Source organism: Salmo salar, chromosome ssa21 (genome assembly GCF_905237065.1).
Source record: "Salmo salar chromosome ssa21, Ssal_v3.1, whole genome shotgun sequence".
Classification (NCBI taxonomy): Eukaryota; Metazoa; Chordata; class Actinopteri; order Salmoniformes; family Salmonidae; genus Salmo; species Salmo salar.
The window spans coordinates 36,302,102-36,319,701 of NC_059462.1; the positions used below are offsets into that span (position 1 = coordinate 36,302,102).

Consider the following 17,600-nt stretch of genomic DNA (forward strand, 5'->3'; position numbering starts at 1 on the left):
ACTCAAAATTGAGCTCAGGTGCATCCTGTTTCCGTTGATCATCCTTGAGATGTTTCTACAACTTGGAGTCCACCTGTGGTAAATTTAATTGATTGGACGTGATTTGGAAAGACACACACCTGCCTATATAAAGTCCCACAGTTGACAGTACCAAGCCATGAGGTTGAAGGTAATTGTCCATAGAGCTCCGAGACAGGATTGTGTCGAGGCACAGATCTGGGGAAGGATACCAACAAATCTCTGCAGCATTGAAGTTCCTCAAGAACACAGTGGCCCGGCCAAAGTGAGCAATCAGGGAAGAAGGGCCTTGGTTAGGGAGGTGACCAAGAACCCGATGGTCCCTCTGACAGAGCTCCAGAATTCCTCTGTGGAGATGGGAGAACCTTTGAGAAGGACAACCATCTCTGCAGCACTCCATCAATCAGGACTTTATGGTGGTGGCCAGACGGAAGCCACTCCTCAGTAAAAGGTACAAGACAGTCCGCTTAGAGTTTGCCAAAAGGCACCTAAAGGACTCTGACTATGAGTAACAAGATTCTCTGGCCTGAATGCCAAGCATCACGTCAGGAGGAAACCTGGCACTATCCCTATGGTGAAGCGTGATGGTGGCAGCATCATGCCGTGGGATGTTTTTCAGCGGCATGGACTGGGAGACTAGTCAGGATTGAGGGAAAGATGCACGGAGCAATACAGAGAGATCCTTGAAGAAAACCTGCTCTAGAGTGCTCATGACCTCAGACTGGGCCGAAGGTTCACCTTCCAACAGGACAACAACCCTAAGCACACAGACAAGACAATGCAGGAGTGGCTTTGGGACAAGTGTCTGAATGTCCTTGAGTGGCCCAATCAGATGCCGGATTTGAACCCGATCGAACATCTCTGGAGAGACCTGAAAATATCTGTGCAGCGGCGCTCCCCATCTAACCTGACAGAGCTTGAGAGGATCTGCAGAGAAGAATGGGAGAAACTCCCCAAATACAGGTGTGGCAAGCTTGTAGCGTCATACCCAAGAAGAATCGAGGCTGTAATTGCTGCCAAATGTGATATTTGTAAAATTTGCAAAGATTTTTAAACCTGTTTTTGCTGTGTCATTATGGGGTATTGTGTGTAGATTGATGAAGGGGAAAAAACAATTTAATCCATTTTAGAATAAGGCTGTAACGTAACAAAATGTGGAAAAAGTCAAGAGGTCTGATGACTTTCGGAATGCACTGTATGTCAAGAAGACTATATCATTATTCATTATTATGGCAGATTCCCTTTGGAAAGAGATATTCTGACCTCAACAGGAATTTCTGTTTGAATAAGGATTAAATACATGCATAATTACATTTGAGTAAAACTTGCATTGACTTTTTTCAGATCCCCCTAGTGCACCAGGAATGCCAGTTGTTAAGGACAAGACCAAGACCAGCGTCACTCTCACCTGGACCCCACCAGAGAAAGATGGCGGCAGCCCAGTCAAGGGCTACATCGTTGAGGTTCAGGACACAGACTCCCTGGATTGGAAGAGAGTCAGTGACCCTGAGAAGCTGCACCCTACCACTGAGATCACTGTTCCAGACCTGAAAGAAGGCCAGAAGATCAGATTCAGAGTCACCGCTGTCAACGCTGCTGGCAAATCTGAACCAAGTGCACGTTCTGCTGACATCACTGTCCAGGACATCTTAAGTAGGTCTCAGCTCTGTTGCCTTGCCAACTTCTATGCCATTGTCACACCACAAACTGAACTGGCACTATAAAAAGCATCTAGACATTATCTCACATTTCTTTTAGACTAAAATTTAGTTTTCAACAGCGGAGATTTGTATAAACCTTGCTGTTTGTCTCTCCGACATTTGCAACATTGTTTCAATATCAAATTCGATCCCCAGCTGTCCCATAGTAATGAACGAGTCTGGACCAGACAGACAGACGGGTAGCGTTTCTCAGACAGTCGAAAATCAGGAATCAGCTGGCATCATTTTTATGGATATATACAAAGAATAGACAATTAGAAAAAAGTCTAACGAAATGAAGTGCAGCTAGTTTGCAGTCTTTCCAGCTTCAGTTTGAAGCGATTGTATTAGCTGTATTGTTGGCTAGCTCCTCTGAACAACAGTGTCCTGACAAGTGAGCACATTTTCATTAACTCATTGTTATGGAGGTGTCTAAATAAATGTCATTAGAAAACAGCTTTAACAAATGAATATTCAGCTACTTTGCTGTTATTCAGGCTGCACCTTTTTGACTTGATTGTAAGTAAACCGTAGTTGGCTAGCTAGCAATCCAGCCAGTATGGCAATGGAACACTTAGAATGAACGATTCGGTCGCGTCCATAGATACAGAACAAAAAGACTGAATGACTGGGTCGTGTCTCTGGCAATCGAACCGATAGAACGAACGACCAACCGGCTTGGGTAGCAACCCTAGATTTGTGTCGGGACTATATCTTTTGGAAGGATGAAATAGTATGAATAAATTGATAAAATTATGTTTTTAATTAAAATATATGAATCATTATTTGAATATGTTGGTAACCCGTTGTATAAAAGTGATAATGCCGTCAAAGCCGGTGTTTGGAGGATATATTGGCACGGTTTACCAGCACGAGACTCGTGCCAATATATCCACCAAACACCGGCTTCTCGGGCATTATCACTTAATTATGTGTGAGTTTGGCTTGTTGATTTGAGTTTTACTGATGTACTATACTATGCTTTTTAATATACTAATGTACTTTTTAATTTCACAGCTGAACCAAACATTACTCTGGAGGTCAGCGCCCATGAGCTGTTGTCCTGCAGAGCTGGAACTACCATTAAAATCCCAGCTCTCATCACCGGCCGTCCCACTCCTAAAGTTACATGGGAGTTCAAGGATGGAACAGCAGAGACCGAGAAGAAGAATGAGATCCATATCCTTCCAATCGATTCAAAGGTAATGAATCTATATAAATATCTATATAATCTATATAATAATCTATATAAATCCAAGCTTTGTTCTTTTTTAAAGGGATAGTTATTTTCTACTTTTGTTTTGTTTGATCCAAACCATTTTTTATGTTTTCAAGTCTCATGTAATAATCGTTGTGTATTTTGTAAATGTCTCTACTCAGATCGTGTCAACTGATACAACATCAGTCGTCACCATCCCTGAGAGCCACCTCAAACATGCCGGACGTTACATCATCACAGCGGAAAACGCAGCTGGACACAAGAACATGAAAGTCAGAGTCAATGTCCTTGGTAAGTAAAAACAAAATAACACAGGTGGATAAACAAATGGGCCAAGTCTTTTACAAGATTCCTAACCATTGGCAAAACCTTATTTTCAGATCTGCCTGGCCCACCCAAAGACCTCAAGGTCACAGACATCACAAGAGGCACATGTAGACTTACATGGAAGGCTCCAGATAGTGACGGTGGTGAGAGGATCAAGAGTTACTTCATTGAGAAGAAGACTGTGGAAGGAAAAGCTTGGACCAAGTGCAACCCAGCCTGTGCCGCCCAGTCCTTTATTGTGCCCGACCTCATTGAGGGACAGGATTACCTGTTCCGTATCCGGGCGGAGAACCGCTTTGGATTTGGACCACTAGTTGAGACCATTGAACGTTCAAAGGCTAGAGATCCTATCCGTAAGTGAACAACATTCACTTCATCCACAGAACCAACCTGTTCTATAGAACACACACCTGTTATATTGTACCAGCAGTTTCTAATCATTCCTTGTATCCTTTTTGTTCAGATCCTCCTGATGCTCCCACAAGGGTAAAGATTCAAGAAGTGACTAAGGGCACAGCCACCCTGACTTGGAAGCCACCCAGGAATGACGGTGGAGCTCCAGTGACACACTACACTGTTGAACGTCTGTGCTGGGACAGTAGTGGATCTCAGAAGCAGTCCTGGAGACAGTGCAACAGACGTGATATTGAGGACCTCACCTTCAAGGTTGAGGACCTGACTGAAGGAGAAGAGTATGAGTTCCGTGTCAAGGCTGTGAACGAAGCCGGCCCCAGCAGACCATCATCTACCGTTGGACCAGTCGTCATCCAAGACCAGACACGTAAGTTGATATAAAGATGTATAGATGGGTGCTTCATTTAAACAAATGCATTGTTCTATGGTGTTATGTGTCAGGTGATTAAAAGTGTTAGGCAGGGGCGTTATGCACCCCAAAAATCTGTGGCAGCACAAAGTGCATGAGGATGGCTGGGGGGTGGTTCAGCGGAGGGCTAGGCCCCGGCTGTAAATTGGAGAATTTAGCATTTTTCAAACACCTGAAACAGAATTTTTCTGCAATCTAGAGCCATAATAATTATGGTTAATTCTATGTGAAAAATATATAAGTATTCTTCTGCATATCTAAGCATACCTCTTGACCTGTCTATATCCTCCTGACTGGGGGTTACTTTCTTAAACTAAATATGCTTCTCTGCATATCTGCTGAAATCTGGGTAAAATTGAAAGGAATGAGTCTTATTCAGTACATTTAGTTATTGCTTGCATTTCTAAAATCGACCAACCTTGCCAGCAGGCATGCCAGCTAAGATAGTTAGACAAGCTATCTACTCTAACTTGATTGATTACCTGAAATCGCTTCTTGGTAGCTAGTTACGAGTTTGGGATCTATGGGCATGACGCCTCTGGAGTTAGGTGTTAAAAGGTGTTTAGTGTCTAAAAGAAAATAAGTGATTTTCTAAAATGGTTGCCATTGTTTGTCTCTCAGGTGCTCCTGCTATTGACCTGGAGGAGTTCATGGAGGTTGAACAAGGAGCTGATATCAGCATCAAGGCAAAGATCAGGGGCTGTCCATTCCCCACTCTCACCTGGCTCAAGGCTCCAGCCCACAAGGGTGACGACAAGGTTGAGGTTGCATATGACGAGCACATCAACAAGATTGTGTCTGATGATAGCTGTGTACTGCTGATCCAGCAGGGAAAGCGCTCAGATACAGGCCTCTACACTATCACAGCCAGTAACAACCTAGGAAAGGCCTCTAAGGAGATGAGACTCAACGTCTTGGGTAAACTTCTTCTTTATATTTTAGTAATTTAGCAGATGCTCTTATCCAGGCTGACTTACATATCAACGTTGAAATTCAACATGCTTTATTATCATATTTTCACAGCCAAGAAAATCAACAAATTACATTATTAAAAGTTTTCTTTTCACTTAACAAATGGTATCACTTCCTTTCTTCAGGACGTCCTGGACCACCATCCGGTCCTGTGAAGTTTGAGGAGGTTGACGCTGAGAAGATCACCCTGTCATGGCTGCCACCTAAGGATGACGGTGGCTCCAAAGTGACCAACTACGTCATTGAGAGGCGTGTAGCCAACAGGAAGACATGGATCCCTGTGACCAACGAACCCAAGGAGCGTATCTGGACGGTGGAGGGCCTGATGGAAGGGCATGAGTATGTGTTCCGAATTTGTGCTCAGAACAAATATGGAGTTGGAGAGCCTCTGGACAGTGAACCTGAAGAAGCAAGGAAACTCTATGGTAAGTGTAGAGAGCAAAATATCATGTTTTCATAGAAGGATTTGCATCAATCAATCAGATGTATGTAGAAAGCACTTTTTTTCATTCATAGTTGTCACAAAGTGCTTTACAGTGACAATTCACATCATAATACACAAGTGTGATGAAAAACCTGAGAATGTTGAAGTCAAGTTTAACAGAATTCATGTTTGTTTGTTTTTTATAAAGCTGTTCCCGGCCAATGCGAAAAGCCAACCATTTCAGCCGTTGACCATGATTCCATGATGGTCAACTGGGAAGAACCAGAAGACGATGGAGGTAGTCCAGTGACTGGCTATTGGCTGGAGCGTAAGGAAACCACCTCTAAGCGCTGGAACAGGGTGACGCGCGACCCCATCCGGGCCATGGCTTTCGGGGTGTCCCATAATGTGACTGGACTCATTGAGGGGTCACAGTACCTCTTCCGGGTCACAGCTATCAACGCAGCAGGATGTGGACCTCCTAGCGCATGCACCGACCCCATCTTCGCCAGAGATCCTATCTGTAAGTATTGTATGATACATGATTTTACTTCTGCCCTTGGCTGTTTAAAATAGCATAGGCCCTTGACGAATGTCCTCCATCTCACTCGGCTTAAGGCAAGTTTGAAAAGGTTGCACCAGTTGACAGTACAATACTTAAGTATGGCATTGGTTGAAGCTCAATGTTAAATATACATCTCTCTACCATCATATCTTAGTGAATATGACACTAATGTCGATGAAAATTCACTTAGAGGTACACAACACACTCCCTGCCGCTCGTCATGAGCCGTCCGGCTGAAAACCACAAACCGAAATTATAACAGGATCGTTAGCAATTGAGTTTACATAGCATTTTCTGCAAACACCTAGTTTAAATTTTAGACGTCAGATTAAAACAAAACTATAGCATCCATAAAGTGACTTAAAAGTGACTATAGCATCCATTGGATTGACTAAGTTTGTGGGTGCAACAGTTTTTATTAAATTTGTAATTTATCGCTCTCACGTGCCCATTTCTGTCCATTAAGAACCAATGATATGCTACCTTTTTGTAGCATTTATGACAATACTAACATTTTTTCAGCCGAACCTGAGTTCTAGCACCGGGTCAAACAACTCAGTTGCTTGGCAACAACAAAGCTGCTGCCATATAATTAGGAATTAGAATAACTGTTTGAGAAGGTTTGAAGCATAATCAACCTACATCCACATTGTCTGAATCGCCCTTAAGCCCTTTATCGAGTGGCCACTTGCTGATGTGTTCGATAGTGATCAATCGAGTCTGCAAGTGTTTTGGCCAAAATGAGCATTGAGACGATGCAGACTCGACATCCCAACTGCCACTTACCAATATTCCACATTAGAAAATCTATTTGTGCACATTCTCCTGGGAGCGGTCTTGTAGTAGCTAGCATGACTTGCTATGAAACATGGGCAGTGCACTCAGGGAGTAACAACAGAGTTGTAAAAAGAAAATGACAACACTCTACTTCCGCACAGAATATGTGCAAGTCTATCGATCGCCAGTGATTGCATCAGCTGATTTGGCTTGTTGTAGACTGCCTGCTGCTAGCTAGCTGTGGTTAGCTGCAATGTCGTTTCATATGAAGTGGCTGGCTCAGGTTAAGCTAGCTAGATAACTTGTCCATTAGCTAGGTAGCTTTCATGTACATTATGAAACGTCAGAAATACCACCCCTTCAAGCAATAAAGTCCTTTGCTAGATGTGCGACTAAGACCAGCTCTGCAAATAATTTCAGATGTTTTAAGATTTCTTGATTTATGTTGACTTATTCAGACTATTTTTGAAATGTACTTGATTGACTCGTGAACGCGCATATGAAGTGATCGAGTGTTCCCACTGGGCACACACTGGTTGAATCAAACTTGTTTCCACGTCGTTTCAATGAAATTACGTTGAACCAACGTAGAATAGCCATTAAATTGACACCTGTGCTCCCGAGTGGCGCAGCGGTCTAAGGCACTGCATCTCAGTGCAAAGAGGTGTCACTGCAGTCCCTGGTTCAAATCCAGGCTGCATCATGTCCAGTTGTGACTGGGAGTCCCATAGGGCGGTACACAATTGGGCCAGCGTCGTCCGGGGTAGGCTGTCATTGTAAATAAGAATTTGTTCTTAAATGACTTGCCTAGTTAAATAAAGTTAATATATGTATAAAAAAAAATCTATGCCCAGTGGCTTTGAAGTGTTCGGTTTGAGATTCAGACATTATTTGAAGAACAATAGAACTACTGTAGTAGTTCATGGGTGGAGTAGTAATTGTGGTGCTCATGTGAATTTCCTTTCTTTTTCAGCTTCAAACCAGACTTGTAGTTTTTTAATAGCTTATTGCACAGATTTTTCAATCATATTTCAGTGTTTTAAACATGGTTTGAATTTTATTGTGTAGCCGTCCCTGGACCTCCAACACCAAAGGTCACAGACTGGACCAAGTCATCAGTGGATCTAGTCTGGATCCCACCTCTGAAGGATGGTGGATCTAAGATCACGGGATACATTGTTGAATACTCAGAGGATGGAACAGACAAATGGGTTAAAGTAAGTATAATGATTGTTTTTGTAATTTGAATGTTTTTTTTCCCAATAAGGTAACCTGTATGTGCACAAGTTTTACATAACATATGCTTTTGTTTCAGGCTAAAGACAAGGAGCACAGAAGCACCAAGTTGGTCATTACTGGATTGAAGACTGGTGGATTCTACAAGTTTAGAGTGACAGCGTTGAATGCTGCAGGCCCCAGTGAACCCGGTGAAGTCCCAGACGCTATTAAGGTTGAAGACAGGACAAGTGAGTTAACTTCTTAAATTTCTCCTTCTTGAAATGATGATCTCTTGTTTTAGGAGAAATAGATTGATTAATAGATTAATCATTATCCTCTATTCATACTTCATTGAAATGTACCTACCGACAAATCAATGTCCTAATTTTCTTGACTTTTCCTGCTTTTCTTTATTGACCTTTATTGACCTGTTTATATCCACATATGATATCATGGTTTTAAATTCTTCATCTGCTCCCTGAAATTGTGATCCAGTTGATCTGTTTGGGATAAATGGAATGATAACATTGTGTTTTTATGCCTATCACAGTTGCTCCTGAGGTTGACCTTGATGCCACAGTGAAGGAAAGGATGGTAGTCCATGCCGGTGGTGTGATCCGCATCCTGGCCTTTGTGTCTGGCCAGCCTGCTCCAAAGATCACGTGGAGCCGTGATGACGGTGCTCTACCACCAGAAAGTGCAGTTGAGACCACCTCCATCAGCTCATCGCTGGTCATCAAGCCCTGCACCAGAAGACACCAAGGAGTGTATACTCTGACTGCTGCTAACTCAGGAGGAGAAAAGAAGAGATCTATCATTGTTGATGTCCTGGGTAAGTGTGTAGAAATTCCAGGAAAGAATCAATAAATAAGAACTCATACACATGCAGAACCAGGACGACACTTAAAGAAGTGTGTGTGATACTCAAGTTGAGATACTTTAATTAGATTGTAATGTGGAAAAACAATCTTGTGTCCACAAGTTCTCTTGTACACCACTTATTTTTATTTTTTCTCTGCTGTCCCTGTAGCAGCTCAATAACAACCATGCCTGTTACCACAAATAGAACAGAAGTCTCACAATCTTTCATGTTCTTCCTCAGATGTCCCTGGTCCAGTTGGCGTACCCTTCACCTCAGAGAACCTCACTAGCGACTCTTGCAAGCTGCACTGGTTTTGTCCTGAGGATGATGGTGGTTCTGCCATCACCAACTACATCATTGAGAAGCGCGATGCGGAGAGGAAGGCCTGGACTGCCCTGTCCTACACAGTCACCAGACACACTGCTGTGGCCCACGGACTGCAGAACGGAAAAGCTTACTTCTTTAGAATCGCAGCTGAGAACTCCATTGGAGTTGGACCTTTCGTTAACACCGCATGCGAAATCATCATAAAGGATCCCATCAGTAAGTCTGGTCTACATACATAACTATATCTAGATTACTTTTTCTTGGCCTGGGGTGGTCAAGCGGTCTAACCCACTGCCTCTCAAGCACATGTACAGTACATTGTACCACTGCCCGTATGGGTTCTTTCAGCACTCTCTCCTAACTGCCCCACTCCTTTAAAAAAAGTATACATTTAAAAAAATGGCCTTTCTTATTATGACATTTAAAAAATGTTATGTTATATGATTGATGATGTGATGACTAATCTATTGTGTTGTGTTACCCAGCCGTTCCAGACCGCCCAGAGGACCTTGAAGTAACAGCAGTTCATAGAGACTATATCAGCTTAACATGGAAACCTCCTGTGTCTGATGGAGGGTCAGAGGTCACCAAGTACATCCTGGAGGCCCGTATGATCGGCAAGGACAAGTTCACACGTCTGACCAAGGAGAAACTGATGGAGAGGAGATACACCTACGACGGTCTGAGAGATGGGGACACCTATGAGTTCAGAGTTAGCGCTGTGAATGAAATTGGGCCCAGCAAGCCATCGTTCTGCACCAAACCAATCACCTGCAAAGATGAACTTGGTGAGATGGTCGCCGTTTTCTACTTTACCAAATCACTTTGATTAAACTTGATTGTAGAATACCGAAAACAGAGGATGTTTTGAATTGAAATCTTGTCTTGAAATATAGTAATGATATTGAATGTCCAATTTCAGAACCCCCAACCATTGAGCTTGACTTCCGTGACAAGATCATCATCCGTGTTGGGGAGAGCATGGCTCTCCAGGGTCGCTACACCGGAAAGCCCTCTCCATCTATCATGTGGTACAGAGATGATGAAGAGCTGAAGGCAGATCAGCACATTAAGTTCAAGAACTCACTGACCACCATGACTTTAGGCCTTATGAAAGCCAAACGCGAGCACAGCGGCAGATACTGCGTGCTGGTTGAAAACAGCACCGGCTCTCGAAAGGGCATTTGCAATGTGACCGTTGTAGGTAAGATGTTTTCCAGTCAAGCTGAAACTCTCACATCAATGGCCTCTAATATTGTGTTTAATTTATGTAAAAAATATATAATAATATGTAGATGAACCAAAGTTAAAGTTTTGAACCAAATTGACCAAACCATTATCCTAAATTATGAACCAAAGTGACCAACACATTATGGTTTCCTATCCAGATCGCCCAACACCACCAGTGGGTCCAGTCATCTTTGATGAAGTTCACAGAGAGTTTATGGTGATCTCTTGGAAACCTCCTATTGATTCTGGTGGAGTGGACGTGTCCAACTACATCATTGACCAGAGAGACGTCAATAGTGACATCTGGAGGAATGTAACATCTGCTTCGACGAAGTTGACGTGCAAAATCCCCAAGTTGATTGAGGGAAGAGAGTACATCATGAGAATCTGTGCTGAGAACATGTACGGAATCAGTGACCCATTGGATTCAGAGGAGATGAGAGCCAAAGATCTTTTCAGTACGTAATCACTGCAATAGATTGAAATTATTTAGATTGTGTCTCAAATGGCTCCTTTTTCCCTATATAGTGCACTACTTTTGACCAGAGCCCTATGGGCCTTGGCTAAAAGTAATGCACTATACAGGGAATTGGGTGCCATTTGGGACAAAACCATTATTTACTTATTTTTTTGTCCACTTGAGTGCCATCGTTGCTGTTCCTAATGTGACTTGTTGTCCTGTGTTTTACAGGAGTGCCTGAGGCACCAGAGATGCCCAACGTGAGGGAGGTGTATGCTGACAACTGCCTTGTGCTTTGGAGCAGACCTCGTGATGGCGGCAAGCCCATCACTAACTACATCTTGGAGAAGAAGGAGCCAGCTGCAAAGAGATGGTCTCGTGCCACCAGAGAACCCCTCTACCCAACTACTCAGTTCAGGGTGCTTGACCTTATTGAAGGCTGTCAATATCAATTCCGGGTTATGGCAGAGAATGAAATCGGCACTGGTGACCCTAGTCCCCCATCAAACACAATTCTTGCCAAAGATCCAATTGGTAAGTATTAACTATTTTAAAAAGACTGATAAGCTATGTGGTCTATTGTAAATGATTGATATGAAGTTAGGATTGGTAACTGATGCATTTTCTCTGTATAGTTCCTCCCAGCCCCCCTGTACTGCCAGAGGCAATCGACAAGACCAAGGATACCGTAAGCCTGAAATGGCAGCTACCTCGCCATGATGGCAAAGGCAAAATCTTTGGTTACCTTGTTGAGTACCAGAAGGTTGGTGCAGTAGAATGGTCAAAGGGCAATGAGACTCCTGAAGAGTGTCCAGAATGCAACTATGTTCTAAAGGGCCTGGAAGACGGAGCAGAGTACAACATCAGGGTCTTCACTGTGAATGCTGCTGGACCCTCTGAGCCTGCCCCTTGTAAGCAAACAGTGAAAGTACATGACAGACTGGGTAAGTAGTTCATTTTTTATTTAGTATTAACTTTATATCAATGTGGAAATGATCATCAATAATTCTATGTACAACTTGTACAATAATATATTTTGTTGTATCCATATACAGAGAAACCAGAGTTGCTGCTTGATGCCAATATGTCCCGTGACCATCTTGCGATGGTAGGAACTAATATAACTCTCAGTTCAGTGATCAAGGGCATGCCACCTCCCACTGTAGTATGGCAGAAGAACGGAGAAGAGGTTCCCGCAGATCGTTGTACCATTGCTGCCACTGCCACTGGCAGCAAACTTGTTATGCTCAACTGTGTCCGCTCAGACAGCGGAAATTACACACTCACTATTGAAAATGCAGCTGGAAAGAAGTCTGCTACATGCACAGTGCTCACCTTAGGTATGTTACATTTAACTGAGAACAATTAATAAGAAGTTTGTTAATTTGAGAAAAATCCCAACAAATAGTTGCTCTAGTTATGCATAGTTAGCACAAAATGCAATGTACTGTATGCTGTTGATTTTCGGCTTGTTTGTTGGGACATATAATTTATTTAAACAAGTAAAAAAGGAACATGTTGTGTTGATTAATTGATTAATATTTGCATGTTTATCTAGATAAACCCGGACCTCCTCGGGATCTGAAAATCTCTGAGATCACCAGTGAGTCAGCTTACCTGACCTGGAAGGTTCCTGAGGATGATGGAGGGGCTGTCATCTCTCACTACGTTGTGGAAAAGAAAGACGTGGCGGCTGAGAAATGGGTGCCCGTCGCTGCATCAAACAAGAAGCCTAGTCTGATGGCTCTGTATCTTATGGAAGGCATTCAGTATCTGTTCCGTGTTGCTGCTGAGAACCAGTTTGGCAGAGGTTCCTACATCATGACTAAGACGCCGATCAAGGCTGTTGATCCTCTTTGTGAGTACTGATGATAATAAGAATGGAATAAAATGTAATACCCTTACGGAAGTGTTTCAAAAACACTTGTTTTCACATGAGAAATTTCACGTGAAATCATATGATTTTCCACATGTGAAATCATGTGTTTTTCTGTAAGGGATAAAATAGATTAGAATGTTATTGCCCATCGGAGAACAGTAGAAAAATATTTGCCATCCTCGGATGGATAATAAAATTATATTCTATACGTTTTTGAACACTTCGGTGACAATTTCCCAAATGTTACTATTATTACTATTCATCGTTTGATTTTCAAAATTGAAATGACTTTCAGATCCACCCGGTCCACCAAAGAATCTACATCACATTGACGTAGACAAGACTGAAGTCTGGCTCCAATGGGATTGGCCAGACCGCGACGGAGGAAGTGAGATCACTGGATTCATCGTTGAGCACCAGGAGGGAGAGGGAAAAGACTGGGTCACCTTCAAGACTGTCACCAATCCTCATAGCCATGTCACTGGACTGGAGGAGGGAAAGACATACAGGTTCCGTGTGAAGTCCCAGAATGCTGTTGGCGTGAGCCGTCCAGACACCAGTGTCCCTGTAACCTGCCAGGAGAAACTCTGTAAGACTTATTTGATCAATAATAATAATAATAGTAAATAAATGATTGGATTTGTAAAGTGCTTTTCTAGACACCCAAAGCGCTTACATATTAAGGGGGAAAGTTAATCCTTCACCAATGATCAAATCTAAACTAAATGATGACAGTCCACATGCCTCAAAGTCTAACATTGATACCTTATGTTTTCTTTTTCAGTGCCACCAACTATTTCAGTGGATGTGAAGCTTATTGAGGGTTTGATTGTCAAGGCTGGAAGCACTATCGTACTCCCAGCAGTCATGAAAGGAATTCCTACTCCCACAGCCAAGTGGGTGAGTGACGGAAAGGAACTGGCAACAACGGGCAATGTCAAGATTGACACTGAGGGCATGAACACATCCCTCACCATCACTGGATGTGTCAGAGGTGACACTGGAGAGTATCTCCTCACCGTGGCAAACCCTGCTGGAAGCAAGACTGTTGCTCTGCACGTCACTGTGCTCGATGTCCCAGGTGCCCCCATTGGCCCGATCAACATCCTTGAAGTTACCCCTGACCACATGGTCATCAACTGGAGACCACCTAAAGATGATGGTGGCACTCCTTTGACCTGTTATATTGTTGAAAAGAAGGATACCAAAAAGGCCTGGGAACCATGGTCAGTTGTGTGCTCAGGATGCACTGGTACAAAGGCAAAAATTTCTCGATTGGAGAAAGGTCGTGAATATATTCTGCGTGTCCGTGCAGAAAACAAGGTGGGCATTGGTGCTGGACTTGAGAGTCCTCCCACTATTGCCAAACATATGTTTGATCCACCTGGCCCTCCAGGCCAGCCAATTTGCTCTGATATCACAGAGAATGCTGTGACCATAGAATGGACTCTGCCCGAATTTGATGGTGGCAGTCCAGTCAGTGGCTATGTAGTAGAGCGCAGAGAAATGACAGGGAAATGGATCCGCGTCAACAAGACACCTGTATTGGATCTCCGATACAGAGCATCAGGTCTGTTCGAGAACAACAGCTACGAGTTCAGAATCTTTGCTGAGAACGTTGCTGGCGTCAGCGAGCCCTCTCCTGTATCAGATCCAGTGAAGTGCACTCGTCCTATTACTAAGCCAGGACCCCCATTAAACCCTAAACTGAGGGACTGGAGCAAGTCATATGCTGACTTGGTGTGGACCAAGCCAACAAGAGATGGAGGCAGCCCCATCTTAGGTTATATAGTTGAATGTCAGAAATCAGCCAGCGCCAAATGGGAGAAAGTTCATAAGGATCTCATCCCGATGTGCGCATTTAGAGCAATGGGACTTACTGAGGGCATGGAATACAGGTTCCGCATTAGCGCTTCCAATATTATTGGAGATGGAAAACCTACAGAGCTCTCAGAAACAGTACTTGCCAAGGACATTCTGGTTCCCCCAGAGCTGACAGTTGATGTTGCTTGCCGTGACCTTCTGACAGTTAGGGTGGGACAGAGTATCAACCTTGTTACTAGAGTTAAAGGTAGACCAGATCCTGATATCACTTGGTCTAAGGATGCCAAGATTCTAGGCATAGACAGGCGTACTGAGATGAACAACAACTACCCTCTGGTTGAGCTGGTGATTTCAGATGCAGTAAGGCAAGATTACGGAAAGTATGCTATCCTTGCTAAAAACAGCAGTGGTCAAGCACAGGCTACCATTATTGTGAATGTGCTTGACACTCCAGGCGTTTGTCAGAATCTGAAGACCACTTACGTGACAAAAGAATCCTGCATGGTTTCCTGGGAGAACCCAGAGGATAATGGAGGAACTGAAATAACACAGTACATTATTGAGAGCCGTCAACCTAGTCAAAGGAATTGGACAGTGGTATCAAATGATTGCACCAAACGCCTTATGAAGGCACCACTCCATGAGGGTTGTGAATACTTCTTCCGTGTGAGTGCAGAGAACAAAATTGGTGCTGGACCTTCAACAGAGACCAAAACAGCCATCCTTGCTGTTGATCCCATTGAGAAGCCTGGTGACCCTATTGACTTCATTATCTCTGAGATCGGCAAGACATTCGTCTTCCTGAAGTGGAAGAGGCCAGACTATGATGGTGGCAGCCGTAACCTGGGTTACCATGTTGAAAAGAAACCTAAAGTGGCAGAGGAATGGGAGAGACTGCACAAGGGTGCGATTAAGGAAACTTACTTCATGGCCGACAAGTGCATTGAAAATGAAATTTACCAGTTCAGGGTACAGACAAAGAATGAAGGAGGTGAGAGCAACTGGGTGACAACTGCTGAGGTTGAGGTTAAAGAACAGTTAGTGGTGCCAGAGATCAAGATGAAGTTGCAATGGACTCTAGTGGTTAACGCCGGTGACGCCATTCCGATTGAAGCTGATGTCAAGGGGAAACCAGCTCCGGAAGTAAAGTGGACAAAGGAGAACGACACAGGAGACATCACCAAGAGCCCAAGGCTCCAAATAGAAGCCGGTGTAGAATTCTCTAAATTCCTTTTGACAAACTCAAGGCGTGGAGATTCTGGAAAATATAACATCACTGCTACCAATAGTGCTGGAACAGCCACAGGATCGGCGAATGTGTGTGTGCTTGATAGACCTGGTCCTATCAGCAACCTAGTTGTAAATGGTGTTACAGTGGATAGGTGCATGTTGACATGGGATATGCCAGAAGATGATGGTGGATGTGAAATTTATAACTACATCATAGAAAAGTGTGAGAAGAAGAGAATGGTGTGGTCCATACATTCTTCTGCTGTGATCACCAACTCTGCTAAAGTAACCCGCCTTGTAGAAGGAAATGAATATATATTCAGGGTGCGTGCAGAAAACAAGATGGGGGCAGGTCCTGCAGTGGAGAGCGCACCTATTGTGGCAAGGACCGAATTCAGTAAACCTGGCATTCCAGAAGCACCAGAAGTTATCAAGATCTCCAAGGAGGAGATGACCGTTACATGGAACCCTCCTGAGAATAACGGTGGAAAGAATATATCTGGTTACATTCTGGAGAAAAAGGAAGAATTCGGAGTACGATGGTCTCCTTGCACAAAGCATTCCATTGATTCGACCCAACTGACTGTCACTGGTTTGCTGCGTGATCATGAATATCAGTTCCGCGTCAGGGCGGAGAATGAAATAGGACTTGGTGAACCAAGCAAACCCTCAAGATCACTCGCCGCCAGGGATTCTCTTGGTATGTATAGTACAGCAGTTCTAAATATTCTAAAATCATACATTCACAATGCTTTAGCCTTTGCATATCCAAAGTATCTGTGTTAATATGCAGTTTGTTTATTTTGTTTTGACTTTTTCAGATGTCCCAGCCCCTCCAACGAATCTAAAGGTTGGTGACAGTACAAGGACCTCTGTAACACTGAAGTGGACAAAGCCTGTTTCTGATGGTGGAGCTCCTATCATTGGTTATGTGGTGGAAATGAGGATCAAGGGAAACAAGGATGCGGCATGGAAGAGGTGTAATGTCGCAGCCCAGCTAATTGTATGTGAATTCACTGTCTCCAGTCTGGATGATCATGAATGGTATGAATTCCGCGTTTCTGCTCAAAATCAATGCGGTATGAGCTTAACGGCGGATCTTACGATGCCTGTGCAACCCAAGGATATCCTTGGTGAGTCCTAAAATACATTTACATTTTACATTCACATTTTTGTAATTTAACAGAAGGGCTTATACCGAGCGACTTAGTCAGTGAATAGTAAATAGTACTACAGTTTGTTTAATGTGGCATATTTCAGTTGAATTACATTGTGTGAAAGATCATTAGTGTATCATCACACTAATACATCTTCTACACCTTCTTCGACCAACAGAGGCACCTGAAATTGACATGGATGCTAGTCTGAAGGAGGGTCTGACAGTCAGGGCCGGATGTCCCATCCGACTGGTGGCAACCATCAAGGGAAGACCAGCTCCCAAAGTCTCCTGGAGAAGAATGGGTGTTGATAACGTTGTCAGGAAGGGCCATGTGGACATCATTGACACAATGACCTTCCTGGTTATCCCTGAAAGTACACGGGATGATTCAGGCAAATACTCCCTGACCCTGTCCAGCCCAGCTGGGGAGAAGGCAGTGTTTGTCAATGTCAAAGTACTGGGTAAGTAGTGTGTTTTCACTCATCTCAGAACTACTGCATTGCTCTATTGCTGCTTGCAGTTTGAATATCTGCCCATAATCTTATAATATGTTGTATTACATAAACATGTCAATGTGATTATATGT

General features: G+C 43.5%; 1 long non-coding RNA gene across 1 annotated transcript; it reads right to left on the minus strand.

The window, feature by feature from the left end:
• Positions 1–5,073: 5,073 nt before the first annotated feature.
• LOC123729568 (uncharacterized) lies at positions 5,074–7,471 on the minus strand. Its single transcript, XR_006761212.1, has 2 exons — positions 6,835–7,471; positions 5,074–5,460 (listed from the first exon to the last, which is right to left on the minus strand). It is a non-coding gene; the product is annotated as an uncharacterized lncRNA (long non-coding RNA).
• Between the last annotated feature and the right edge of the window lie 10,129 nt (positions 7,472–17,600).